At 37.9% G+C, this 5,830-nt stretch overlaps 1 pseudogene; it reads right to left on the bottom strand.

The window, feature by feature from the left end:
* Positions 1-3,671: 3,671 nt before the first annotated feature.
* LOC102513106 lies at positions 3,672-4,689 on the bottom strand (annotated as a pseudogene).
* Positions 4,690-5,830: the final 1,141 nt, after the last annotated feature.

Below are 5,830 nucleotides of genomic sequence, written 5' to 3'. Positions count from 1 at the left end.
AAGTCACATCTCAGTGTGTTGGGCAATTTCCGTGAACGGACTTCTGGAAGGGGAGCTGCAGGTGCAAAGGGCTCAGTCCTTTAAGGCTCTGACCATGTTGCCCAGGCCCCTCGGGACAGTGGATGGGGAGACTCAGGCCCACTCTCTACTAGCACAGTGATACCTGGTGATCCACACCCGCCTGCACACAGCTTCAGCCATCTCTTTAATCCCTGCCAATCTGGTAGGTGAACTTTTGTATCTTTCTTGCTTGTTTTTGTTTTTCCATGTCTTTGATTACTTGTGCAGGTGAACATTAATCATTTGCTTATTGGTCATTTGTATTATTTTCTTTGGGGAATTGTCATTCCCTGGTTCTTGTCCATTTTTCCACTGGCAGGTTGATCTTTATCTTATCGATTTGTTAAGGGCTCCTTTTATAGATTATGGAAAACAACACTTTTCTGTATACGTTGAGGCTGTTTTTCCAGTTTGTCATTGACCTGTATGTTTGTCTTCATGCCAGGATCACGCTGTCTTGAAATTCTGTTGCTTTGCAGTAAATTTTGAAATTGAGAGTGTGAGTTCTCCAATGTTGTTCTTTTTCAGGGCTGTTTTGGCTACGCAGGGTCCTTTGCCATTCCATGTGAATTTTGGAATCAGTCTGCCAGTTCTTCACAGAAGTGAGGTGGAACTCTGATAGGGATAGCTCTGAATCTATAGATCAGCTTGGGGACTATTTTCACCTTAATAGCATTAAGCCTTCTGATCTATGAATATAGAATGCTTTTCAATTTATTTTGATCTTTAAGTTTTCAACGTTTCATGGTTTTCACATTATAAATTTTGCACTCCTCTTGTTAAATTTACTCCTAAGAATTTTATTATTTTTGATACTGTTTTTATTGGAATTATTTTAATTTCATTTTCAGATTGTTCATTGCAAGTATATAGAAATACAATTGATTTCATATATATATTGATCTGTATCCTGAATTCATTTATTTGTTCTAGTAATTTTTTAGTGAACTGCTCAGGATTTTCCATATACAAGATCGTGTCATATACAAATAGAGATAGTTTTACTTCTTCCTTTCCAATCTGGAACGCTTTTCTTTCTTTTTCTTTTTTTCCCCGGTAACTTCCCTGGCTAGAACTTCAATGTTGAGTAGAAGCGCTGAGAGTGGACACCCTTGTGTTGTTCCTGATATTAGGAGGAAAGTGTTCAGTCTTTCGCCAGTAAGTATGATGTTACTGGGTTTTTCATAGATGCCTTTTATCAAGTTGAAGAAGACCTCTTCTACTCCAAGTTTAAGTGTTTTATAATGAAAGGGTGTTCAATTTTGTCAAATGTTTTCTCTGTCTTTTGAGAAAATCCTGTGGGTTTTGTTTTTACTCTATTGACAAGTCAGGTGTATAACACTAATTTTCACATGTCAAACCAATGCTGCATTCCTCTGATAAATTCCAATTGCTCCTGGTGTGGCATTTTTTCATATGAGTGGATTTGGTCTGCTACTATTTTGTTAGGTTTTCTGAGTCCATATTCATAAGAGATACTGGCCTGTAGTTTTCTTTTCTTGTGACGTCTTCAGTGATGTTAGCGTCAGGTTAATACTGGCCTCGTAGAATGAGCTGGGAAGTGTTCCTTCCTCTTCAATTTTTGGAATAGTTTGTGAAGAATTCTTTGGTATTAATTCTTCTTTATGTTTTTTTTAAAATTCCACAGTGGAATACCACCAGAACCACACCTGGTCCTGGGCTTTCCTTTATGAGTAGTGTTTTGACTGCTAATTCAATCCCATGTTATGAATTTTCTATTTCTTCTTGAAGTCAGTTTGCTAGTTTATTTCTTTATAGGAATTTGTTCATTTCATCCAAGTTACATAATTTATTGGCATACAGTTGTTCATAGTATTCCTTTATAATTCATTTTATTTCTGTAAGGTTGGTAGTAATATTCCTTCTTTCATTTCAGATTCTAGTAATTTGAGTATTCTTTTTTATTTTCTTGGTCAGTTCAGCTAAAGTTTTTCAATTTTATTCATCTTTTCAAAGAACCAGGATTTGATTTCATTGATTTTTCTCTATGTTTTCCTATTCTCTATTTCATTTATTTCCACTCTAATCTTTATTCTCCTTTCTTTAGGCTTAGTTTGCTCTTATTTTACCACTGTCTTAAGGTAGAAGGTTAGGCTATTGATTTGAGACCATTCTTCTTTTAATGTGGATATTTATGGCTTAAAATTTCCTCTAAGCGTAGCTTTAGCTGCTCTTTGGAATTTTGTGTCTTTATTTTTATTCATTGTATTTTCTTTTTATTTATTATTTTTATTATTTTTTAATGGAGGCACTGGGGATTGAACCCAGGACCTTATACATGCCAAGCATGAAGTCTACCACTGAGCTATGCCCTTCCCCCTCCCCTCCATTTCATTTTCTAATTTTCCTTTTGGTTTCTTCTTTGACTCATTATTTAGAAGTTTGTTGTTTCATTTCCATATATTTGTGAGGTTCCCAAATTTCATTCAACAGAACACTCATTTTTTTTCTAATTTTATTTCTTTGTGATAAGAGAACATATTTTGTATTATTTCTACTTTTTTTTTTGCAGGGGGAGGTAATTAGGTTTATGTATTTATTTAGTTTTTTGATGAAGGTACTGGGGATTGAACCCAGGACCTTGTGCATGCTAAGCATACGCTCTACCACTTGAGCTATATCCTCCCCCTCTATTTCTAACTTTTAAATTTATTGAAGGTTTTTTATGGCCTAGCATATGGTCTGTTCTGGAGAATGTTCCATGTGCACTTCAGAAAATGTGTATTCTGCTGTTTTGGGGTGGAGTATTCTGTAGATGTCTGTTAGGTCAGTTGGTTTATAGTCCTCAATTTCCTTGTTATCTCCTGCCTAGTTTTTCTATCCATTATTGAAAATGGAGTTTTAAAGGCTTCAACTATTATTGTTGAATTGTCTATTTCCCCACTTCATTTCTGTCAGTTTTTGCTTTACATATTCTAGTTTTCTGTAATTAAGTACATATATGTTTGTACTTGTTGTATCTTTTTGATGGATTGATCCTTTTATCATTATAAAACGTCCCTCTTTATCCCTAGTAGCATTTTTTGTTTTAAAGTTCATTTTGTTTATTAGCATAAACCCTCCAGCTTTTTAATGTTGCTGTTCACATGATATATCTTTTTCAATCCCTTTACTATCATTTTATTTATATTTTAAAATCTAAAGTGTTTCTCCTCTAGACAGCATAGAGTTAGATCTTGTTTTTTATCCAGTCTGATAATCTCTCTTTTGACTGCGTTACTTGATCCATTCACATTTAATGTTACTCTTGATCTAGTTGAATTTATGTCTACCATTTCACTTTTTGTCATGTCTTCTTTGTTCCTCTGGTTTTCCTTCATTATTTGCCATTGCATTAAGTGAATATTTTCTAATGTGGTATTTAAATTTAAGGACTTTTTTCACTAGATTTTTTTGGTATTATTTCTGTAGTTGTTGCTCTAGGGCTCACTACAGGTACCGTAACTTAGAATCAGTTTCAGATTTATATCAGCTTTAATGCCAGTGAAATACTGGAACATTACTCCAACATAGTTGCATTCCTTTTCCCTCCTCTTCTGCGGCATTGTTATTATACATATTCCATTTATAAATGTGACAGATTGTTATAATTATTACTTTACATTATTTTATTTTATTTTTTTCAAATTTTAGAAACTTTATTTTCTGTCAGCCTATTTCCATTTTAAGAGTTTGTGGAAAGAACAGCTTACGACCACTCCGTGGTTGTTGCAACCCATTCGGCAGCCTGAGCAGTGGGAGCTGCAGACCAGTGAGCGCTCCAGTCTTCAGTAGGGAACTGCTGAATAGGCCCAGAGGGCACCTGCACGCCTTCGGACCAGTCCGCCACCTCAGGCTGAGTAGCAGTGAACTCAGGAGCGGGAGCCGTCCATTCACCCTGAAATTCTTCCTTGGTCATGGCCTTTTCAGCTGCAGCCTGCTCTTCCTTTTCAATCTCTTCAGGATCTCTGTAGAAGCAGAGATCAGGCACGACCTCCCACAGGTGTTCCCGGGAGATGGTGCCACGCATGTGCAAAACCTCCCGGGCGAGCATCCACATCAGACCCACTGAGTGAGCTCCCTTGTTGTTGCACAGGATGGCAATGTCCACATAGCGCAGAGGGGAGTCTGTGTTACACAGGGCGATGGTAGGCAGGTAGGTTAACGTAAGACTCGGTGAGAGGCCGGTGGTCAGCCCTGGGATCGGTAACCACCAGAAGTCTCAGCTCCCGGAAAGCTGCCTGGATCTGGTTAGTGAAGGTTCCAGGCGTGAAGCGGCCAGCAATAGGTGTGGCTCCAGTGGCAGCAGCAAACTTCAGCACAGCTCGCTAGCCAGTATTCCTGGAGGCTATGACACTGATGTCAGCTGGGTTTTCAATGGCAGCAATGGCCCGAGCTGCCAACAGAAGCTTCTCCCAGGCTCTCTTCAGATTTATGATGTAGATGCCATCACTTTTTCTTTGACTCCCTCTGGAAGTCAAGGTTGGTGCCACCTAAGTGGGTTCCTGCTGCAAGGAATTTGAGGACATCCTCCTCCTTCATTTGCAGGACATCAAGGGCTCCGGACATTGTGAGTTTCCCTTTAAGTTACAATGGGAATCCAGAACAATGCCGTATGGACCCCTCTCTGGGCAGGGTGGGAAAAAAAATACTTTACATAATTTTATGACTTTTAAGGAAACTAAGAGAAGAAAATAGAACATGTATACAGTTACAGCTTTTGTTTTATTAATCTTTTATTTATAATTTCTGGTTCTCTTCACTGGTGGATTTGAGTTACCATCTGCGTCATTCCCTTAGCTCAGTACGGCTTTGCTGCCACCCATCTCCTTTTCCTGTTACTGGCAAATCTATTACATTTCTGCATGTGACAGGCCCAGTAGTACATTATTAGATAGTTTTATACAGTTTATTTTTAAATCAGCTGAGAAAGGAGAAAACATTTATTTATATTGTCTTTTGTAATTATATAATTACTTTTACCAATGCTCTTTGTCTTTTCATGTGGATTTAAACTGTTTGAGGTCACTTACTTTTAGCCTAAAGAACTTCCTTTAGTGTTTCTTGTAAGGTAGCTCTGCTGGCAACAAATTCTCTGTTCTTGTCTATCTGGGAATGTCTTTATTTTGTTTTCATTTTTGAAAGGTGGCTTTGTTGTATACAGGATTCTTGGCTGACAGTTCTTTTTTTCGGGGGGGGGGGTACTTTAATACGTTCTCCCACTCCTTTCTAGTCTCTATTGTTTCCAAAAGCAGTCAGCTATTAATCTTATTGGGGTTCCCTTATAAGTAATGTTCCATTTTTCTCCTGCTGTTTTTAAGATTCTCTCCTTGTCTTTGATTTGCAGCATTTTTCCCCCAGCATTTTTTCCTGTGATGTGTCTGTTGTGGATCTCTTTGTATTCATACTACTTGGACTTCATAGAGCTTCCTGGATGTGTAGATTGTTTTTCAATAAATTTGGCAGCAGGAAGAATATACCACAGTGGTAGAGTACCTGCTTGGCATGCACGAGGTCCTGGATTCAATGCCCAGTAACAAATAAATAAACCGAATTACCGCCCCCCTCCCCCGAAAAACTCAAAAATACATTTGGCAAGTGTCTAGCCATTATTTATTTGAATATTTTCTCTTCCCCTTTCTTTCCTCTCTGGTACTCGCATTTCACACGTTTGTGCACTTCATCGTGTCCCACACTTCTCTGAGGTTCTGTTTATTTTCCTTTAGTCTTTGTTCTCTCTGTTCTTTAAGCTGCATAATCTCTATCAACC

The sequence above is a fragment of the Camelus ferus genome, chromosome 16, assembly GCF_009834535.1.
Source record: "Camelus ferus isolate YT-003-E chromosome 16, BCGSAC_Cfer_1.0, whole genome shotgun sequence".
In the NCBI taxonomy this organism is placed as follows: Eukaryota; Metazoa; Chordata; class Mammalia; order Artiodactyla; family Camelidae; genus Camelus; species Camelus ferus.
Note: the sequence above shows the minus strand (reverse complement) of the source record. Positions and strands in the feature narration are given on the sequence as shown.